Consider the following 24,341-nt stretch of genomic DNA (forward strand, 5'->3'; position numbering starts at 1 on the left):
GAGTTCAGTTAATTCCACCTGTCTGTGCAGGCCTACGGACGATCACGAATTTGTGCTGAAGGGAGCAGGCTGAAACGAAAAGCTCCATTATGACCTTGCGATTCTAGGAGAACATTTTAAAAAAGCACTACGTAGAACTTGGGAGAGGAGAAGTTTCCCCACGTGAGGACGGGAAGCTGCCTCTAGTGCCCAGGACACAAAGCTGCCATATGTTTATCTTGATCTTCTGGTGCACCCTCATTCTTGTTGTCAGTTCCCACACACCGCGGGCTGTTTCTCTACCGAAAACACACCAGCAATTACAGCCGCTGTTCCCACAACGGCGGAAGGCCGCTGCTCCCCTGGGCAGCGACTCCCTGTCCTGAAGGAAGCCCAGACCTTCATACGGAGCTCACACCCAGCTGGCCTGTGGCCCCTTTTACCTCTAAATCCAAGGTCACACAGCAAGACGAGCCGGGAAAGAACGTGTAATTGGATTAACCGCGGTTCAGAAAAACCCTCATGCATTCCTGAATGAAAGCAGGTCTATGATGAACACGTCAGTAAATATACTATATATAAAATGGCTCTTAGCAGCTAATTTTTGTATAAAAGCTTTTGAGTAGTCTTTCACAATTTTAAACCAGATATGTTAGAATTTGTCTCATTGTTAAATAACGGTTGTGTCAGATTACAGCCCATGGAGTAACCACAGCAGTCTCCCGTTCTGCTGTACCAGTACCTTATCCATTATGCATGTCCCTGGAGACAAATACAACCAAACTTGTTCTCTGCACAGGGGAAATTTGAACACAAGTATTTGATCCATGGTATCTGATAAGATGCTCAGAGTATATTTCTAATGAGTACGCTACATTAAAAATCATAGAACCATTTAGGTTTGAAAAGACCTTTAAGCGCAAGTCCAACATAAACCTTGCACTGCCAGGTCCGCCATTCCGTTGCTGCCGGGGGTAACGGCAGCAGCCACCTCATCCATTTCAAGAGAAAAATGGTCTTTCAGCATTTCAGTGGTCTTTTCCAGAAGCTCCACAGCGCACCCGCAAGCCCGCCCCTCGGGCCCTCGTCTTCTCTCTGGCCTCTTTCAGGATATTATCGTCTTGCTCCTTTCCCTTAAAGCAATATTTTCTGCCCTGTTTGAGGCAGTTCCGTTCAGGAAGCTACGGCACGGGCCATGCAGCAGCGTTCCAGACCCGCCCGCGGCGGCCCCTTCACAGGGAAAGGGCTACATGCCCCAAAAGAGAGTGAGTGGCTATGTGATGACCGTCTGTGTAGCAAGATCAGAATTTACAGAATATGTACAAGGCAAGGTGGCATCGTAAGCAATTAATAGTTATTTACACTCATCTTTATGAACCTTTTCACATCAAAATCAGATGTATCTGTCTTTGAGTTCAGAACGTCCATTTCTTGCCAGGAATATCCTTTTTGTCTCGTCTTCACCACATTTTTCATTTTGCTGTCTCCCTCCTACTGCACCAAAACGTGCATCTTTCTGCACTTGGATTGGTAAGAAGAAAACCACCTTTGAACGCTTTCTATACAGTTAAAGAGTAATTGGGGCGTGACTGAGGGTGAGTTGGCAGAAGCCCTAAAACGGCTGACGTGGGTTTACATCAGTTTCCAGGGACTTATGTCAACCTCTGCGCCGGAGGTCCACGCCACGGATGGCTGATTTGGCTCCTGCTGGCGACTGAAAGACAAAACAGTGGCAGCACCGAGGGCAACTTCATTTCACTTGTGGTTTTGTAAGAGGAGGACACTTTTATTTATTAATTTATTTAATATGCATAGGTGGTTTCTGTCCTCGCGGCGTTTAGGCTGCGTTATTGCATCCAGCTGGGGACGCACCTTGGTCTGGTCAGAAGCTGGAGTTACTGCACGTGCCTTGAGAAGGAAGGAACACGCTTCCTGCGGTATCTGAATCCTTCCCAAGCTGGGGCTGTTTTCTAGGTGTGCTGTGACTTTCAGCTCCAAAACCCTCCATCGTGCTGTGTTTCATTTTCCACACATCACCCTGTGCTGGGCAGTGAGGAATTCCGGATCTGCAGCCACATCCCCGGGTTGTATTTGTCTTGGAGTAACAGGGATTCCTCCCCCTTCCTACGGCAGCAAATCAAACCCAGCTGTGCAGCTGTAGCCAGAACAGGCTTTAGAAGCAGCGTGGTCAGGCATTCGTTCTGCGTGATTCAATAAACCAAACAGTCTCAAATTAAGAATACAAAGCATAAAGTTGTATTTCATGTGCTTGATCCTGTTCCCATTTGTGGTTGAATCTGGACCTGTTTAGAAGCCACACACACCCGTGTGGCACAGAAAGGGCAGATGCAACAGCACAGAGGCTCCTGGAATCGGCAGATAGCGTTCCTTGGCTGCATCCATTGTTTTGTCTTTACAGCTACTATTGAAAAAAGCACAAGTACATCAAGAGACACTTTCTGACCAGTGCGAATGTATCTTTACACGCTTAAACTCATTTGCAAATGGCACACAAACAAAAACTGTCACAGCCTTTATGTCTCTCGCAGCTAACAAGGCACGTCCATATTTTAAGCATGCAGAATGGTGTTATGTAGGAGAACAATACTATTTCCCTATAGAGACTATGTTCAAGTTAAATTCAGCAGTCATGTAGGAAAGGGGCTTGCATTCTGCACACAAGGTCGTAGGTTATTTATATTTAATATGTGACATCTGGCATTTAAAATAATTTCCTTGGCTAATTACCAATGCCTGGGTGAAATGTGAAACTTCTGCCGTTGGGGAATTAAAAGGAAAACAAAAACAAAAGCAGATTGCATAGCACTGGAAAGTTTTGCAGGAAAATGAGGAGTTGTCCTAATTCAGGCATTGGAATGCAAGGCAACAGCAGACAGAATACAAGGGAGTCATTCGACCGGACTTGGATACATTTTAAGTTTTCAGTGAAAATCTGCAGTCATCCCGCTAAGACTGTTAATTACAGCACTCCTGTCTAGATCTTGTGCTCAGCATCTGATCAATGGGGCATTTGTAATAGCGAGACTACCAAGCTTAACAGATACAGGATTGCCTGCAAGGTGTGTGTTGACAACACGCCTGCATGCAAACAACGAGCTCACAGTCTCACTGAACCGTTTTACAGTTTTCCCCAAGAAGTTCCATCGCTCCCCTAGACTTACTGCAGCCATATTAGTACACTTTAATGTATTTTTCTTCAATATATTTTTACATTAAAACAATCATTGCTTTGCTTCATTGTTTGTTTAACATTCTGCCATGTAAAGCAGACGTTACTTCATAAACTTTGCTGCTGCTTTGTACTTGTGTAGTTTTCCAGAGCAGGATGGAACCCTCCCGTTTGGAGGTCACCATCACTCGTGCTGGAGAGACTAGAGGGTCTAGAACTCCGGCACTTCACTGCTCGGCTCTTTTCACAGAACTGTATTCATCGTACCTGGCTCTCGGGTCATCCAGTACCAGCTGCATTATTACTGATATCAATACATAAGGATGCTCCAGGCACACACACTGGCTTTTGAAATGATTGCTTTTACAGATACCTCAGAGTCCTGTTACAAAGCCTGAAGTGGTTCTGAGTGAAAGCAGATGACAACCGAGATTGCTACCGGAACAAGAACAAACTCCTTCAATGCACAGTGATGTCTGTGTAAGATAAATATTCGTGGAAACTCAAAGGAGGTCTCATAAAAGCTCTTAGGCTTGATACAAAGACTGAGGCAGCATTTTACTTACTTTTCCATATTTTAACTTTGGTTTTTGACTGTAGTAGCCAGCAGACTGGTGCATGACCGAGATATAGAAAATACAGGTTCTGTTCTAAGCTTCCCATTCCTTTTAGTCTAGTTTTCAGACTTTCTCAAAGTGGCACAAGTAATTTCCTATTTATACAGACACTTGAAACACTGCCTTTAGAATCCCTCTGCGGTGAGGATAACACAGCTTCTGCTGTCCCTCCTTTGGGGCTGCAGACGCCTGTAAGGAGTCTCGAGTCTGGAATATCCCGTACTCGGTGTTTGAACAGTCAGGCAGCCTGGCTGGATGATTTGGGCTGATAGTTTATTTGTACTGAAAAAGAAGTATCACATAACTGTTAGAGCAAAATAGAACCCCAGTCTCTGAGCCTTTAGCTATTCTGTTCTAGGATCTATACATACTATGATACTCCTATGATGTGGTTCTGTTCTGTTCAAGTGTAATGCGTGTGCAGTTTAAGGTGCACCAGTTTTTCTGTATTACATATATACATTTGATGTCCTTTGACTAGCTTAGGTGTAACCACAACCTCATGTGTTTAAGTCATTCCTTCTCATGTATTGTAATTTAATAAATGATTCATAGCCTTTGCTTATCAGTAAATTAAGGTTTCTTCATCGGTGTATTAATTGTCTTCAAGGGCAGCAGAAGAATAATTTCCCTCATTACAGCTTTTCACCGTAATTCTTAACAGACAACCTGAATAACTGTATTAGTAGTTGTTTCTCGATATGCACATTGCCAGGTTTCTGGCTGAGGCCAATGGGCTGGCTCCTCAGTGAGAACCACTTGTGCAAGTCTCTCCTTGTCCTTGCCTCAGGTCAGACTAAGCCAACAGAAAACAATAGGTTCTAATGCTGCGGAAAACTTTAAAGGCTCCCTGGTAGTTTAGATCTTGGACTTCAACCTTTCCTGTTTGTGGAACTGGATCCGTTTTGCAGTCATTAGATCACACATGCTTACACCGCTTGCTTAGTCGGTGCCCAATGAGCCTTCTGGCCCAACATCGTAATGCGGACACAAAGGTTTCAGGTGTGGCGACCATGCTTGCCCTGTCCCAGCCGTGGCAGGTGCTTGCGTGTCTTTTGTGCCGTGATCCGCTCCGGCAGGGCGTCCCACAGCCCGGCCAGGTGGTGTGCGTTCGCTCTCCCTGCGCTGGAGCAGACAGCAGTGCTCGTGGCAGCTCCTGCCTCGCCGTCTTCAGCTGGCGGAGCTTCTGCCTGGCTTGCTGTCCAGACTGCACCCAAGAGGGGAGAGTCTGCTTGGGCAGGGCAGGGGCCAGAAGGCGGAACTGTGTGATGCAGTCCTCACTACAGTCCATCACCTGATTTTCCCCTGATGGTCCCAGTTCTTATCTTGCTACCCTAACCCCTTCCCAGGAATAGGCTGAGCTGCACCCTCTGGCTCCTTTTGTGTCAGACTGCATTGGGATTAAGGTACTGCTGTATATTGAACATCTGTGGAAAGCAGAAGAGACAAAATACAGGAAGGAATAGCCGATTAATCTCAGTATTCGTCCGAGCTGGAGATCTAGCTATTCAGTTAATGAAGTGACTCCAGTCAGCTCTGGAAGAATACTGCTCAGTAAAGGTCCACCCATTTCAAATTAACGTACTTGTGCTGTATTTGCAGATCCTATGTATTAATTCATTGGATATGTATAAAGAATGGTTTAGCTGTTAATTTACATTGAACAAAACAACAAGAGTTTGAATGAATACTCATATGAAATGGATTTTTAACATGTATTCAAACTAGAAATCTTATCCCAAGGATTCACGTTGTCCAGTTGGCGAGCAAAACCAAATCATATGATTGGTCCTTTTGCTTTCCTAATCAAAAGGGCCACAGGTACCTGAATATGCACAAATCAGGTGTCTGCAAATGCAAAATAAAGTCTTTGACCTGCTGCTTACTCCCTTGGAGACCCAGGCCTAGTGCTCCCTTACATTATATACCAATAAACCACAAGGAGGGAACTAATAAGCTACAGAACAAATATTTTCAAATTAAGAAAAGCAGTAAGAGAAAAGGCTGAACTTGTTAAATTCAACATTATGACATTATTTGATCAGTCAATAGTTCTACGAGGTCCTTACCAAATTTAAATAGATTATCTTCCCGTTAAAAGGAAATTTGTCTGAAACAATTGTAAAACCACGACGTGAACAGTGACTCATATCAAAATAACGAATACCTCCATTCTAAAGCACGATGCGTACTTTCCAGTGGTCAGAATCTTTTTTTCTCATTCATTTCGTAATGTCCCTTCGAGGGGTTAAAATTGCTTGGGTTTGACAGACTGGAGACTGATTATGTGTACAATATATTACGTGCCTTTATCACTTAAAATGTTACCTAGTTTACACTTTGGATGTTCAAGACTGCACTGGTTGCTGGTAAGAAAAGTTAACTATTTGTTTGCATTCTTACTCATTTTGATTTTTATAAAGCATTTGCTGGTACCAAGGTTCACAATCTGTCGATTGATCACAAAGCAGCTGCCAAAGGGATCGTTAGGGAACTGCTTACTGTGCAGGCTGCTCTGACCTTTGGAAGAGCAGCTAGTCTCTGCCACCGCCGGGCAGAAGTGCCACCGCGGTTACATCCAGAATGGGAGCAACGATTGCGATGCAAAGAACATAAGGTAATGGAAACTGGTCACCTCCTTGATAAGGGTAAATGACTTGTAACAAGTAGTTTAATATCCCCGAATGAAAGGCACTACTATATCAAAGGTAAGAACTATTTAGGGAGAAAGTAGAATGGAAGACAAAAATATATTAAAAAGCTTCTATATACTGTATATGTAACATCCATGAGGTTGCAAAAACACAGCAAAAGGGAGTTTTGTCCTTGAAAAATTAAGTTCCTTAAACAAAACCCAGAGGGAGACAAGCTTTGGGTTGACAACACCAAAGAAAACTCATTTGCACAAACCCCCCAGTTTGGGCAGCCAGCTCTAGAGGAACCCGTGTCTGTCCCGTGGTCTCCAGTGACCCCCGCTCTGAACGGGAACACCGGCACCTGCGACGGCAGCGGTGGAGGTGACTGTTGTGCGGAACAGGTCCTGCTCACAACTGGCTCAGTATGGCTTCGGCCAACACACCAGGCGTTAAAAGACACCACAGATTCCTGCAGATGCTCTTCAAAGCCTTTTCCACGGATGGAAGACTAAAACAAACCAGAGTTTTAGCAGCCACTGCTATGAAACAAACATCTGAATGAAAAGGAATGCAAACACCCTGAAGATCTAGAAGAAGCTGGAACTGTTGCATGGCACAGAGCAAAGTGTTCTTTCACAGGCACACAGCAAGGTTTAAAGGTGTGTTCTGATAAAGACAATACAATCGGGGGGAAAGTCAGATAAAGACAGAGTTCAGTGACCATTTGAGAAAGGAAACAAACAAACGAACAAAAAACACCCCCCACAAAAACCAAGCAAACAAAAAAGAGAACAGCAAGAAAGATGTTCCAGCTGGAGGTGAATCTAATTACAAGGCAAAAAACTTGAAGACTGTTGTTGCGCCTATTCTGTCTCCCTTTGCTCTTTCTATTTTTATAGACTGAAAGCCAAGCAAAAAGTTAACACAAAGACGGATAATTTTTCCAGGTAGAATATCTACTGCTGATATGGCATCTAACTTTTGTCCTATTTTAAACGAAGAAAATAGGCAGACTATAGATAGAAGGGGTTTAATGCAAACATCTACAAGAGGAAGATGTCGTAAGAGGAGACTAATGTGAGCAGACGAGTAACTAGGCCCGCACGTCGGCACCGCGGGCAGAGCCCTCCGCAGATCCACGGCGAAGCTAAGGGACGCGGGTGCCGTGTGGCCAGGCTCTGACCTGGCCAGCCACGGAGACCGCGGGACACAGGGCACCAGACCGGAATCCACAGCAGGACAGCAAAGGACCCCTTTTCAAACGATTACAGTGGAGTGACTGCACACTGTCACTGTAACCGGTGTTCATGGCACGCTAGCTAGTGATCAGAGGTACCAGGGTGACATCAGCCTGTTTCTTACTGCAATAAAGCCAAACATGCCGCTTTTCCAAGTCTTGTTCAGTCTGCAGCTGAACAGTTCAAAATGTTTCTTTGAAACATATGAAATTAAAATATTTTAATCGAGGGGAAGATCCTAAGAAAAAACACATGTTTTAGCAATAGTGCGCCCAGTCGTAACAGGCATTGGTTGAGTTATGGGTTGAAGCAGTTAAAGTGAATGTACCTCATAAATACAGCTGAAAAAGGGAACGAATTAACCCATTAACCCACTGAAATTACAGGTTTCTAAACGCAAGGATGGAACTAAGTTGTGTGTGTGTGTGTATGTGTGGGCGTTTAACAAATTCACCTAAAACTACAAAATATAGAGGAGCCCTAGTACTTTCATGAAAATTTCTTCATTACCTTAATAAACCCTTTTGCTGAACTAAATACGCTCACAGACAAGAAAAGGCGAAGTCTCTGGAATCTGCAGCTTATTTTCCATTTGACTGACAACATCCACACGTTCTCTGGTTCCGCTCAGCTAAAGCGGAAGCGGCAGGCGCCGTGCCCGAAGGCCGCGCCGCACCGCGCCGGGATTCGGCGGAAGCCGCCGGCGGACCGCGCGCCCACGGTGGCTGCAATGCACGACACGGCTGGCGCGGAGCAGCGCTGAGCCGTCCTGGCGGCTTTGACCAGCTTCTGCTCAGCAAGAGACGCTGCCGAGCACCAGAGCGGCCTCCCGGCGCCCTCCCGGCTGCGCCGCTCCGGGCCGCACAGCCGCTCGGGGAGCGCCGCGGCAGCAGCCTGCCGGAGGCACTGGGCGGCAGACCAGTAGCTCAGAGCTTTACCTGTGTTAAGAACAAGTGTATTTCATGCTTTTAAAATTTTTACAATAGCACCTTCCAAACCCAGTAAATATATTAAAGATCGATGTAACAGAATACTCTTTTGTATTTATTATCACAAAGGGAGGGTGTGCCTGCTACAGTGTGACCACAAACTGGAAATGAATCTTTTCCAGTCAAGACGGTACATGAAAGTTATTCGTCTGGCAGCTCCAAACTCGCAAACCCTGTTCAACTGGCTACCAGGCTCTGCCTGCGCTTAGCACAAAACCACCGGTGTGTACCGTGAATCAGACAGAAGATCCAACTAACAATAGTTTCAACATCGGTATTTGTGTACCTTCAGAGTATTAAAAACAGCCTTCCTGGGTTTCTTGGGCTTTTGCTCATTGGCAATGCCACAGCAATTATACCGGCGCTGTTATAAAATTGGTTGTAGAAATTTAAAATTAAGCTTTAAAATTAGAGCAGAAAACAACTGTTAGCCAAGAAATGTTACTGCTAGAGTAAGACTTGAAAGAAATCCAAACGTGTTAAGGCATGGAACCTCATATGGTATAGCCAAGCAATGTTAACTCTTTCTTATAGCAGTCCTTCAGTTGGAAAATAAATTTGACCCATCTTCTAATATGACTTTAATCTGGGATTACAGTCTCATTACAGTAAATTATGTCAAACATTCTGTATTAATGTACAGTGCTCCTGGTGTCAAAAACCTTGTGAAATATCTAACACTCTTCTGTTGATTAAATATAACATCAATTCATTGCGTGAGACTCATGTCAAGAAACAGCAGCTATACGTGGTTTATATTGCTAAGAGAATCACAAATAAGAAAGATCCTAAAAGGAAAGGAATGGTTGCCAGTAAACTCTGCAAGAGCAAAGGTTAAGTAACTCCCAGAACACGAGGTTATGGGCCGAAGCAGTTAAAGGGAAAATATCCCAGAAATACGTTTCAGAAATTGAACTAATTAACCCATAAAATTACCAGAATGGCAAGTATTTAGACAAAAGGGTGGGAATAATTCCTTTTGGGAAATCCGCTTTAATATTTATAATATTACTGGCCCAAACATGACTCAAAATTTAATTAGAAATGTGCAGGATTTAAATTCCTTTGTGCTTAATATTTCTGCATTTCTCAGCAGTGGCTCACGTACTCAAGATGAACAGTATTCTTCAAGGGAAGCTTTCGCCTGTTTCATGCTTCAGTGGAGGGCGCGTGTCTGCGGCACCTGGCGCCAGCCGGCCGGCAGCCGGCCCTGCGCCCTGCCCTCCGCCGCCGGGCCGGGCCCCCGCCAGCGCCGCGCGGCCCGCGACCCCAGCCAGCCAGCAGCCCGCTCTCCAAAGAAAGCAGCTGCTGTCTGGGTTCCCTGAGCCGGCTCGTTACACGGTCCCGCGAGCGGCACCAGGGAGGGACCTCGGCTCGCCCGGTTTCACGCGTGTTTGATGTAAGGTCCTGGAGAACCCCTGGGACCGTCGGCTGTCCAGCAGTCAGCGCCAAACCGTCTTTATATGAGCCCCATGGTTCACAGTCAGTTCCACTAATATGGCAGCTAGTAAAATAAACCAATGAAACTTCACTAAATGCTATACCTCTGACACGGGAATAGTAACATCTTTCAGCAGAAAGCCACAAATCACCCAGCAGAATTTGTTATAAATCGTTTGTTAGAACCAAGAGTAAGGTGCAGCGAGATACTTGCACCAGTCTAATCCGTCCCTGTTTCAGAAAGGAGGGTTCTGTATGCTGGCCCTCGCAGAACTGACTTCACTCACTAAGCCAGATGGAAATGTCTCACTGGCTTTTGCTGTGTCCATTTTCTGCCCAAGGCGGTACAAGGTGGGAATGGAATAATTTTCTTCCGGAAGCAGCAGGTTTGTTGAGCTCAGCTCAGCTCAGCCCAGCTCAGCCTGCTGTCTTTGCAGCTGAGGCTACGGGCATGTGTGTCCTGGTTTGGCGAACAGGGCCCCTCTCCCAGGCACCAACGCGACTCACACGCTTCTCTGAGCCACCGTAGGGGTGTGTGACACCGCCCTCTCATCAGGCACCTATTTTGCAATTAGGCCAAAACAGACACGTGAAAGACAGGGCTTTGCATGCAGCCCCTTCCTGTTCTTCTGGTGTTGTGCCTTTACACACCTTCTCTGAAGAAAAGAAAAAGCAATTTGTACCAACTGAACATACCTGCTCTAAAAAAATATAAGGTAATGATAAGGATGAAACTGCGGTTTCAACATAAATTGTTGATTGCTTGCCTTGCACCAAGGTGTAGAGAGGGGGAAGAAAAGCTTTTAAAACATAGGACATCTGCAGGCTGGATCAAAGAACAATCTACGGAGAACGAACGCAGGGCAGCAAAGGCACCAAGGCTTCTGAGCCAGGAGAGCCGCAGGAAGGCCAGCCCAAGCCGGCACGGCGCAGCACTCCCTGGAGCCGCTTCAGCCGACTGGACGCCAGAGCACGCTCTAACCGCGGGAACGGAGCCAGACCTGATCCCAGTTGCAGGACCTTTGTTGCTGCTGTAAATACGTATCTTTACTGTGCCAGATAACAAACCAAAGATGATATTAACTTCGCAATTAAAGAGTAATTAGAAAAAGACCAATGCTTTGATCTGCACCAGTTAGACTGCCATTAATGCCAACTGGGTATATTAAGCATAGATCTTTCTCTAACAATATTTTAATCAATTTGAATAAATAAATTAATTTAGGCTACATGCTGAATTATAACAGCTAGGTCTCAAAACTCCCTCCTTTGCTCATTTATACTTAAAATCAGCAACCTAGCCAATAAGGTAAATTGTACTATAACAACATGCACTAGGAAATAAATTGAACATTTACACGTGTTTGTACTTTGAGCCCAACAAGAACACGGCGTCAGGCAACACCCGAGGGCTGCTCCTCCCGCGCCGCGGCGCCGCCGCCGCTCCGCCGTCCCGGCACGGCGTGCGCGAGCGCCCGGGCAGCCCGAGCGGACCCAGCAGCTCGGCTCCGTGCTCGGGGCGCGGGGAGCACCGCTCAGGCCCGGCACGCTCCCCGGTCTGCCCAGCGCGGCCCCGCCAAGAGCTGCGCCACACAACTGCTCGGGACGGTGTCGCGACTGCAATAAGCGGCAGGGACCGAGGATACCTTAAGGCAGTTAGCAGTGCTGCCAAAGGCTTTGCGCCGTGAGACACAAGTGCAGGAGCAGTACCAGTCCCTGTGCAGGGCTGCGGGCGGCAACAGCTCGAGAGAAACACTGCAATACACTGCTGTTGTGTCAACGTGCTCTGCAAATGTCAGTAAAGAAACTGTGAACAAGTCTATAAATGAACAGATGGTATCTCAAGGATAAACGCTGTGAATACATTGCTGTACAGTGACTTTAGAAGAAAGCCTGTGCTGAGGCTGATCAACAGTGAAACTTGGAGAAAGTAACCCTGAAAAGGAAATAATGAGGTTCCTTGCAAGTGATAAAGACAAGGCAATTTAATCATTTGCTATGGGATTTTATCTTGTCAACATTTTTAGAGATACATATTGCACTTGGTAAATGGAAGACGCATCGCTTCAAAGGATCACTGTCAGAAATAAGTGATATGCAATAGCAAATCATCAGCAAAACCAGACTGAAACTTACTTGAAGAGAGAATCTTTAAAGCAGTCAGACAACAATTAATCAATTTATCCTCTCCCCACAATTCACACCAGTGACTCTGAAAACAAACAATCTACACACTAGGGATGATTGCTCTTCTAAACCATGGCCCTAATAAATATATTTTTTAGTCTCACATATAAGTAAGAGCTACAAAAGGTTAAAAAATGTGGGTATAGTTTAGATAAACATCTAAGTGTTTTGAAATTCATCTGAACGCTTTCTGTCAGAAAAAAATGTGCTGTAAGTCTCATGAGAAAAAGGCTGATTTGTGATGTTGCTGGCACTTGTATTTCTGTTCTCAGCTGGAACACGATGAGAGCAGTCGACCGCTCACATGGTGTTTTGTCTTCAAGAGTTGTGGGGAAAAAGTTCAGTTCTAAAAATAGGAGATTATGGTGGGACTCCTACTCTATATAAACTGATTTGCCTCTTGTTACTAAAACAGACAATGGGATGGAAGAGAAAATTTTAGTGAAAACTAAAAAGTTGAAAAGAAGAAAACATTGATTTATAAGTTAAAAATTCCCTACATGTTCAGCTTGAAAAAGCACTTCTGATTTTTACTTAGATAGCACTAAGTCACAAATGCCTCTCTCAGCTCAGCTGTGACTCTGCCCAGCACCCGGCGCGTGCGGCGACGCCTCGCGGGGCGCCCGGCTGCCCGCAGCAGCGCTAGGGCCTTCCCATGGACAGAGCAGGCCGGCGACTCCCAAGACCCGAACTTAACTTCCGAAACGCCTTAGAAATTTATCAGCCTTCCATTTCAAGTCAGTGGGGTCTGGTCTCCAGTACTAGTTCTGAAAATTGAACCTGAAGTTTTAAATTACTCGTTGAAGTTTTTTTACCAACAGTTTTCTGTGGCAAACACACGTATTTGCAGGGACAGGCTGTGGTGCACACACGCACACACATTTTCATGCTGTAGCTCCAGCAGGCTGCTCTGCCTCAGCAGGGGCAGCTGGAGAAGCAGCACATCCCACCCACAGCAACGACTCTCCCTTTCAACAGACCGGCTACGTTCCTGCAGAAACAAACGGGTACACTTTCATACGTTCCTGCAGAAACAAACGGGTACACTTTCATACGTTCCTGCAGAAACAAACGGGTACAACTTTATGCTTCCTTGGAGCAGCTCTACCGGGAAGTCTGTAACAGATATTTGATGTCACTGAATCCAGGTCAACCAGGTAGTCACGATCCACAGGACACAGTGTGATAAACACTGCTTTTGTCAGCAGCGCTGACTGAAATCCCCCTTGTTCCCCTCCTGTTCTTTCGCCCTTGTTGCCCACACACAACCGTTTGGAGGGTTGGTGGAAGGGGGATGGAGAAGAGGTTGGTTTGAATGAATCTGTTTCAATTCCCTAATCTGTCTTACAAAAACCGCCACGAACAGCCGTAATGCCACAAGTGACACAGCGGCAAAGGTGTGGGGAGTGAGCAGCGCAGGATGGAGATGTGCTGACACAAGGTGCCCATCAAACAGCAGCCAATTAAAGGAGAATTCTTGGAAAGCAGCAAGGTGTCAGTTAAAGACTGTCCTTTAAATAATAACTTTTTTTAAAAAGTGAAACCATAGGGGTGCCATTTAAATAGTCTGAGTAGAACTCAGTGACTCCCTTGCAATTCTGCATTTTGGCTGCTGCTTTGCAGATCCACATAGTAGCACATTTACTAAATGTGCAAAACTGGGCTTGTTTACACAGGGCTAGTACGGTAGAGACAGTCCATGCAAAAATTTTTAAAGGGTCCTATTTCTCAATGTCCTGTGTTCAGAACTCGCAGTTCGGCTGGCATTTTGTCCCTGCACAACCAAATCACATCGTCCTTTTCTTCCAAAAAAGAGTGTTCACCAGTAATTCAGACCTGTGTTCTGAGGACCAACGAGATATCCACTCAGAAAGCGTCACACAGGTAAGGTCACGTAACAAACTCACTCTGCTCAGTCCGCAAGGTCTCCGACACTGTCACGGTTGTACACGGCTTTTGTATGAACGAGCTCGTTGTTACTGACTGCTGCAGTTTATTGGAAAATTAAAGATTAAAATATGCAGACTATTTTACAACCACGCATAAATTTACAAACTTCTGAGATCCAATGTTTGCCTGCCCCCAAACCAGATTACACAATACAGGCATTTGTAGGGAAAAAATCACAGACAGATTTTTAAAGGCTCCATAACACTCACAAAAGAACTGTTAAGCAGCTGCTCACTCCCCATTTTTATGAATACAGGGCTGAGTTATTGCTCCATATAATACAGTACTTGTTTTGGCATAAGGTAGGAGGTAATCCCTAAAGCTCAGCCCGTTTACAGGTCGTATCTGCCTCTCCAGTGACACGGCCGGAGCCTGGTAAATTCTCTGAAGGGCAGTGGGACTAGTCTGAGTACTGTTCACATACTGACCGATATATATGCTCCCTATATAGAATCTCTATAAAAAAGACTCCAAAGAATATGCTGTTGTTTCATGGAACAGAAGGACTATTTTGTTTTGCTCCTTCCCTCCCAAATCTCTCCCTCCAGAAATGACTCTTGGTAATCCTGCATGTTTGGGGTTTTTAATCTATAGACAAAAATACGGAGCCAGGAGTCAGATGAAAACTAAACCACATAAATCCTTTTAAAGGGATTTCTATCTTATCTAGGCTTACTTAGATGTGGTAGGAACAGGGAGACTGGAGCCAACTGTGTTATTTCCACCAATGTGCCTTGAAGTTCAAGAATTAATAATGTCAAAAAGCTCCTATGCTTTCCCAGATACATGTTATATGGTTCACAAACAACAAGGTCTGGTTTGTCTGTCACCTCTCCCAGCAGCTGTAAGAAGCACCTGGATTCATCAGGAAGACACACTGTAGAAGATGTCATCACCTCTCTCATTTGGAAACTAGTGGGTTCTCAGGAGCGGCCTCAAAGCGCCCTGACAAAAGGTTGTGTGGGTCCTGGAACGCCTTTTCTTTCGACTCTTTCCCCCGAACCTTTGTCTTCTCCTCACATTTTTCCGTCCCTGGTGCTCTTTGGGAGCAGTTCAGACGGAGGATGTCTCTGCAACCCTCGGCTTCCCTCACAGCCAAGAAAAGCAAAGGATCAAGCTCACATTTGCCTGTCTAAAGCAATCAGAACTTCAAGTTTATCATTCGGAAATCATATGGACCATAAACCGAGCGTTTATTTGGCCTCTTTTTTAATGAAAGAAGAACTGGTATTACAAATCACCTTAAGAATGGAGTTTCCATCTTCCCTGCCTTAATCTGAGAGGGAGAAGTACTGAATTTGAGGACACGTCAGGCTTGTGCCGCTAATGGAGGTGCACTGTTCACACCGCCTGTCCTCTTAGTCTGGCTACAGTCTGACTACAGTCTGACTACACATGGAGCCGCTCCCTAATGCGTTCTGTCAAAATAATCTGCTTTCTGTGGCAAACGATCAGAGAACCATAGGAAAGGGATGAAAGAAAAACGTTCTTATTTGTCAGGTCCGGTTGCTCTAGGGACTGGACACGGTTCTCAGTGACAGCTGCTACCATGGCCATTAACACCCTGAAACCAAGCGAATGAAAACCTTGATTTAGAGGAAAGGAGCGAAATCTCACTAGGCAGCCCTAGGAATATCATAGGAGTAGGCAACTGCATAGCAGTTTCTTTAAAGAGAGAAACAGATGAACATTTGGAGAAAAGTCTTGCTGTTTTAATGATCTGTAAAGATTAGCCTCTGGGAGTTCTATTTTTAAAATATTCTTCTACAATTAAAACCAGTTAACTCAGAAACTGCTGCAAGATGAAGTATATTTGATCTCTTGTCCACGTTTTGCACTGCCACTTTTGTTTGCTGCAGAATAACCCTCCTCCAAATCGTAAATGCTGATTATCTGATGTGCGCACAGAAGAGGCGCAGCATCTGTTACACAGTCTAGAAACAACTCGGACTGCCTTACTGCCAGGAAGACAACTCACTGCGTACAAGAATGCTATTTGTCTCTTAGCCATGCAAGAATTCACTTAGCTTCCATTTCAGCTCATTTGTAGTTGCCAATATCTACCCTTTAAATACTTACAGCTGCCACTTCTGTGTTGAAAAAGTATCTGTTTTCATCTTTCATTTAGGAGTGAGACACTGTCCAAAGCATCTGGTAATGTCAAGTGTGGGGCCCTGGATAGCCCAGGAACTGGATAGCCTGGTTCAAAGTCATCCTAGACGAGAGTAAGAGAGTTTCATGAGCGGTTCTTCTGGCAGTAGTGGCCCTTGGCTATAAAAACTTCCACCCAACAATAACACTCTATTCTGCTGGCTTGCTTTTACCCTGCATCAGTTCCCCAGTCTGGTGACCCAAACAGTTGTACACACGTAGTCGCACCTGCAGAGCTGAGGGGGCAGGAAGAGATGTCCAGGGTTGCTTTTCTAGAACTGACTTCACAAGACATACTTGTAAAACTGACTTGAGCACCCTGTATCCGTATCACAGGCAGAGGGCTTCAGCCTATAAAGACATTAACCCAAACAGCTTTCAAAGCCCTAATTCCCTGGATAAACATTTAGAAGCGTGCTGTTGATTCTAGAATTACTTCAAAATATTCTTCCTTTTCAGAAAACAATAGCAGAAGGGCAAAAGGTAAACTAAGGAATTTAATTTTAGATTTTACACTTGACTGAATTGTTTATCAACTGCCTATTGCAGATGACCAAGAGGAAATAAAATCTCTCTGGCTTAAAAGACAGTCTTCCCTAAAAAAATAATCACAATCACTGCAAAATTGACATCCCCATCACAACCTTGCATTGCTGCCATATGCATCAAATCAACGGGTGGGCCATCAGAATTACAACTATTTTACCATCAAATAATGCAGATACTGGCCCACCCACTTCTCCCCCTGTGACTGAGTGTATGTACACTGTAGGCACTGTCAGAGCAGCTCCCGGGGCACAGCCCGCCCGGCTCTACAGCAGCTGCATCAGCTGTTGCTAACAGAAGCCCTGCAGCACAGACTGCCTTGCAGGGGTGCATGACATTCTACAAACCTCAATAAATACTCGAGAAGTGTAGCCAGCTCTGAGATCTGCTCTGGCATGGCTGTTCTGCCAGTAGCCAGCCATTGTGACTGCTGTTTCAACAACACAACTTCCATTACACGGAAATAACATTTGTCTTAGCTGCTCTCGGGAATCACACAACTCACAAAGGAAACTGTTTCCCAACGGAAAGTGTTCTTATTCAGGAGAACTCTATTCATGATTCTCACCATTTGCAGGGATAATGTGATGCAAAAAATTACAACTCTGGTTTGACTAATATGAACCCTGCCCATAAACAAGACCTACAAATGCAAAGGTTAGGCTGTCAAGAGGTACCTCTCTGGACCCGAAGCTAATGAGGCTGTGGCTGTGCTGACCTTTCCGAGGTGAAGAACACTGCCTTCAGCAGCCCCCGTTTCCCCTCCATTCGCAGGTGCCATCCTTGCTGTTCTGCCACCGCTAACACCAGTGTGGTCCCAGAGTGAATCAGATCAGGGAACTGATTCGCCTGAAAAACAAAGGCAACCATAAGCAAGTGGTTGTGCTGGCACAATGGAGTAGATAATAAGCAATGGAGGGTGCGACAAGAAGCAGGAGGCAAGGACTCGATCACTTTGTTTGAACCACAGCCTATTATGTGAGCCTTGACAACATACAATGTCTCTATGATAACAGAGAAACTGGAACTGTAAAGGGATGGCATTACTGGTAAGTCTGAATAGCTCAATGAAAGAGCTCAGAATAAATGTCAAGTCAGCTTTTGTAGTCCCTTGCCTTAGTTGTACGTCCACACGTCTCATGAAAGAAAGTGTTTGATATGTTTGAACTGAATTCTACAGTAGTTTATTTAGTAGTTTTGAGTGTCTCTGAGAATTGTGTGTTATTTGTTTTAGGAATAATTAGACCCAAATATACACTGGCAACACAGTTCAAACAGTGTCATCCTAATACACCTACGAGACACGAGGCCAGGTAGCAACTTCCTGAGCTGATGGTAGTTCAGTACCCCTTTTCGGCATTCTTCCGTTCGCCGCCCTCGTCAGTAGAATGCAATGCCTTTCACAGAAAACCTAACGCAGTCCCCATGAAGTGCTGGATACCAGTTCCTTCTGTTTAAGCACACAATTTTAAAATTTCAAACAGCCAAAGAGCTTGAGGCAAAATTCCAAAGTCCAAATAGCTTTTAAGTTTGTGAGAATCCAAAATGTTACTTTAATCCATCTAATTTACCCAGCATTTCATCCTTTGTAAGTAATTTGGTACAAAGCTTCATAGACAACTAGTGAAAACTTGGAGCAATGCTGATCTCCATTTTAAATAATCTCCTGTCAAGAATCCTATATAAGAACACCACTACTTCCTATACTTGTATCGGGTAGATCTGAATTCAGTATATTATCCAGCATCTCAGAACCATATCTAAATCACCAATAAAAGCTCTCAGGGAGATGGTAAACCGTTTTCCTTTGTGACACTGATAGGCCTTCATATGGCCTCAATTCCAGATCCCTGACTACCTTAACTTTCTTCTCACCCGTTCATCCCACAACACATTCTTTAACCTGCTGTATATGAAGCTTTTCTTTCTCCCGTGTCTTGGTTATGACACGAGTCCACCCCAAGTCCCTCAGCTTCCTCCTCCTCCTCATCCACTGTTTCCTGTCGGAGAGCAAAAAGAGATGTGCTACAGCATCTCCTTCACTCTTGTGAAAAACAGGTCAGTGAGCTCCGCGCTCCTCCCTGCCTTCCGTCCTCTGTGCACAGTTGTATCCTGTCTGCCCTGGCTTTCGAATTTGTCCTCTTAGACAGTAAAACCTTTATAGCAGATGCTCCACACGCTCTTAACACTTGGCCTGGTTTGGGTCTTGCTATAATATAGATGATGAAACTATATTTCACACAGACCTGAACTTCATCTCACAACAACAACAAAATAAACCAAATCCTGTGCATAATTGTAATGTTTTTAAGTCATAAAAGTAATGTTGGAATATATTTTTAGACATTGCGTTGTTTCACTCACTTCTGATAACCTGCATTTTCCTCTTGTGAAGTTATGTTTTGTTTATAGTTTAGAAACTGTGTGTTAGATCTCACATGATGACCTTTAAAATAAACCGAGCTTAACATCTTGATATCCACAATGGCGTGGGAGTTAAAAGATGTGGTTGAAGATACTTGTTTCTTGTTAGGAGGAAACTAATGACAGATCATGCCACTTCCTCATTTACCAAGGAAGAGCTTCTCAGTGCTAGCTTTATGTTAAAGTATAGCAGTTCATGATGTGCTGTGGATGTATTTATAATATCTATACACATAGGTTGTTGACAGAGCTCAATACTGCATATTGTTCATTGACTAATCCATACAAATTAGCAGAAGAAATTAGATAGCTTTTATCTGCTATGCAAAGGTTATGAACTTGTCCCCAGACTACTGAGCAGTAAAGAGATGCGAAGTGTACTGCATAGAAATATGCCAGACATCTCAGAGTTCCACCTCTTCAGTCACAAGGAATCGGATCAGACAGCTGCACGTCCAGTTGGTCTGTACCTTCTCATCTCGCTAACGCCTCTGCTAATTTGCATATTTGTGTCCAAGAATGACAATTATTACATACTTTTAGGAGATCAGCTGCATCATAGACAGTAGCAGTCCAAACTCCACAGAAGTCCGTATCACTGACCCCGAGGTCCTGATCCAGAGATACTGTACTTGAAAGGACAAAAAACTATTTTAATAGCTCTTTTCTGCCACTGATGTTTGTGCTGAGGTGTTTCACACCGAGAACTGCACTGTAACCAGCAGCTCGCTCCACTTCAGTCTGACCTTCCTCACTGCCTGCATGGGTGTCACTGTGAGTGCAGGTGCCAGAGCAAAAGGCTCCCTCTTCAGCTGTGTTTTCCGCCTTCGTAATTCACCTGAGATATTCCTGCCACGCTGCTGTTCTAGCCAGCCGTTACTCATCAAGCAAGGCACTTCGGGCGTTGACTGACAGCTGGTAGCAGATTGTGTGTGGGTCACCAAAGGCGGTGGGCGCTCCCGGCTGCCCGCTCTGCCCCTCCGCGCCAGCTGCCCCTGGGGACCCGGTTACAGCGCGAGGAAGGAACGCAAAACCCAACACTGACACCGCTGAACGCCACCAGCTGTGCACGAGGGAAGGTGAGAGACATCTGTCTGTCTAGTGATCTCTGCCTACAGAAGCAGTCATCGCCAAGCAGAGACGGCAAAACAACAGATGCATTTTTCATCATCCCCGCTAAATACCTTCTTGAATGGACGTCAACACCTGAACAATACTGGCCTAGTAACTCAGGTGTTCTTGCATCCAGGGATGCAAGAAAGGCTTGCAATGGAAATACATGGATTAACAAGCTGAATATTTATGTTCAGATAAAAAGATTGGTCAGGTTGACATGCCTACTCTAAATATTGATGTGGAAGAAAAGAATGGGATTTACAAAAGCTAACTGTATCTTAGTGAGGCTAAGAACTGAGCAGAAACTACCCTGAGTTATCATTTGAAAACCCTCTCTTCCTCGCCCACGCTGACCTGAGTGAAGTGTAGCCTCAATAAGCTAAGCTTAGTTTTTGTCAGTAACCCAAAACCTGCTAGAGAGTTACACACAACTACTTTTCTCTAAAGGCCAAGCTGTAGTGAAAATCAGCTGAAGTCGGAGTTACAGAAAAACCAACCAAACTTAATAATTCAAGAAGGAATAGAGTTAGCTGCTTCCTGTGAGTCCAGGGTGCTGGAACTGTAAAAATTGTTAAAAAGTATCCCTGCACACGACGCTGGGGCACATCCCTCCCATTTGCTCACAGGCACTTGTATCTTTGCCTGGGTGAGAATTTTGGCCTTGGAACAGAAACGTTTTCCATTGGCACCAGGTACCCAGTTTGTAAGAACATAATTAGCGGATTAGAATGTCCTAACAAGACAGCTGCTGTGTCACCTCTCTCATTTTCCCAGAGGGGAAGTTTTCATGGCTTGAGGATCAGGCTTGGCTCCCATGAACTCCGTAAAGTTTGTAAAGGAGAGTGTTCACTTTTCATACACGCATTCATGCAGAAATATCACTACACATCCACAAAACACCTTCTTCGGAGAGGTGGAATATTTGTACAGCTTTAAAACAGGTTTAAAAGTATGGATTGAAGATCGGTACTCAAATCCTTTTCTACCAGCTTTATGCAATAGAATACTAATAAAAAATCCACATTCACAACTATAGATTCTAACCATTTCAGTTACAATCATCAAGCAACAATTTTTAAAGGCAGCTAAACAGGAAGCTCATTTTTCCTAACGAACGCAATGACACGCTGAAGCATTAACAAATGTATGGAGACTATCTAAGAACTTCAAGCTAAAATGAGTGTCAGATTTGTATTAGTGTTTTGTAAACTCTCACAGGAGGGTATCTCTCAGACAATCATTTTCTAAAAATGGAAAACAGAGACTCTCCCACCGTGCCAGGGCAAAAGTATTTATATATCTAATAGACGTTTAACAGGCAGATTCGCATTAACTCCTACAATACAGTTTCACTTGGGAGCAAAGTGAACACCACAGATGTTGTCTATTTTTTAAGCCTCTCCTAGACACACCGAGGTTAATGCTCCTTTGAGCCAGGATGACGGGACTGGGCTCCCTCTGGAGCTCATCAGTTCTCCTCAGCTGACCTAGGGAAACAATGCATGAGGCACTCCCTCCTCACCCAAAGCTCTGCATCTTGCTTCCAATGTTTGTCATCAGCTTTGTCATCAGAAACTCTGAATAAAGCCTCAAACATTGGCCTTAGCACTGTGGTACAGAGGGAAACTGAAGCCTTACAGGCCATCTCATCAACATAGCTTCTTGACTTGCAGTCCAAATATCAGCACACTCCTGTTTAATAAGGCACCAGCTCTCAAGCATGTCGAGCTTGTAGGCTGGATTAAAGAAGTGGTGATAAAATGCTTTTGTGGATGAAGACCTCTTTCCTTCCCACCTGTTTGGCACCTCTTGCAGTCTTGCCAGTTAATGTCTGAAAAGCATGCATGCCCTTCTGCAGGTCAGAACGGGTAAGCAAAAAGCAAACCAAACACACCCTCCCTCGCTCTCCTCCCCCAGCAACCCGAGGCACACTCACCCTTTGAATCGGAGCAGCTGAGCTGACATGTGCAGCACTGGCCAGCTTTCTGAAATCGCAGCACTGGGGAACTCTAGGATTTTGATATTCAAACTCTGTGTTTGTACCGCCAACATGTAACCTCACATTCCAGGGTGGGGCTGGGCTCACAGCCCGGGACATTCCAAAAAGCATTCCACCCAGCAAGGCCCCGGAGGTAGCCCCACACTGAGCGCATCCATGCTAAGAGGCTGGCAAAAATACCTTGGCATTCCCATTTCCAACAAGCAGAGTACACGTAGGCTGCAGGGAGGACAAGTTACGGTTCTCCCCATACCCGTGGTCGCACTCCGGCAGGTATCGGTACGAATAGTTTCTGCAGCATCAGCATAAAGAAACAAAACACAACTGCCCTTTTTTTGCTTGCTCTAGCCTTGTGACAGAAAACAAACAGCTATAAAAACCCCAACAAACGGTTGCTTCACTGAATTCCACAGGATTAATAGGGAATACTTAAAATAGAACCCAGCTTTGGTTAGTATTCGCCAAGTATCACATTCACATCACGTTAAAAGTAAAAAAAAATTCTGAAGAGCGAGGCCAAATATCCCCCAAGTCAAGCGTGGTCTCAGTCGCCACCCTACGCGAGGACGCGGAGCACAACCGCTGGAAGTCCGCACGTTTATCCCGGAAAAAATTCAAAATCTGCCACCTTCTGCTTAGGAAAGGTACAGCGGGAAAGAGGAGCGGCCAGACGGGCCACCGCTGCTCCCGCTCCTCAAAACGCGTGGGAACACCACCAGGGGAAGGAGAGCACCGGTCGCTGAAGTGATCAGCTTAAAAGCAGTGCTGAGAAGGGAACATACATAGTCAATACAATTATCCTGTCCGAAGAACTGCCTAGGATGAATGAATGATCAGAGTAGGATAAGTTGTCACACATTAGTTGTAACAAAGGAATGAAAACACGTAACAGCCAGTAAACCAAACATTCTGACACGCACACATACATCTACACAACTGCAACTTTCCTTCAGTTCTCTTTGAAACTGAGCAAGGGTGTTAACTATGTTACACTTCCCAGCCATTTGCCAGAATTTACAGCCCTTCTATATTTAGCACTGAATGCTCATTCCAGCTGAGTGACTCCGCACCCTCATGTTCACATGCTCTCTTTGGCCTCGCTGTGGCCATCCATAATTACGGCACAGACAACCTCATTAACGTACACAACTCTTACAATGAATTAAGAGAAGTAAGCATAAGCGTCGGGGACCACATAATTTAAGTAAGGATTTGAAAAACTTTTAGCACCCATTTGATTTAATATAAATATAATATATTTACTTTGCAGACTGGTGTTAACATAGTATTTGTTTCAGCTCACAGAGAACGGTATATCCAGCACTATCCAATTCTCTCCATCAACCAAACCAAGGCACGTTCTGTAACACAAGATGATCAGTAAAGCATCTCCATGCCAGGGTATTCATACAACCTCTGCTTAGGTATCCATCTTCAACTATTGTTCCACGCGGATTTTTGGCAGCGTGCTGCAGAAATCTGCTCAGCTGTTCAGCATAAACCAAATCTAACCCATCCTCCACTGCCACAGGAGTCAGCTATCTCCGTAAACCGGCGCTCTGAACTGCATTTTAAGTCAATTTATGGAAGGGAATGGTGAAAAGTCTACACCTCACTAAGGCGGGAAGGATGCAAGTTCACATCATGTGACAGACTATCGGGGAAAAGAAAGAAAAGGTAGGAATACCGTGACGAAGGCCTTGGCTCCCGTACGGAATGAGAGAGGGCCAAACCAGCAGTGGCAGAATTGCTCCCAAGTGATTTTTGGGGGCCTTTTCTATGAGCCAAGACAGAAATTACATGCTCCTCATGGTTGGCGTATCTATTAATTGGTCACAACCCACTGCAATTTCCACTAACCCATAGTAATTGCTGCCAT

General features: G+C 44.9%; 1 long non-coding RNA gene across 1 annotated transcript; it reads right to left on the reverse strand.

Moving 5' to 3' along the window:
• Positions 1–810: 810 nt before the first annotated feature.
• LOC110362309 (uncharacterized) lies at positions 811–22,393 on the reverse strand. The gene is made up of 3 exons (XR_010465838.1): positions 19,885–22,393; positions 17,601–17,772; positions 811–16,441 (listed from the first exon to the last, which is right to left on the reverse strand). It is a non-coding gene; the product is annotated as an uncharacterized LOC110362309 (long non-coding RNA).
• Positions 22,394–24,341: the final 1,948 nt, after the last annotated feature.

This window comes from Columba livia, chromosome 13 (assembly GCF_036013475.1).
Source record: "Columba livia isolate bColLiv1 breed racing homer chromosome 13, bColLiv1.pat.W.v2, whole genome shotgun sequence".
Taxonomy (NCBI): Eukaryota; Metazoa; Chordata; class Aves; order Columbiformes; family Columbidae; genus Columba; species Columba livia.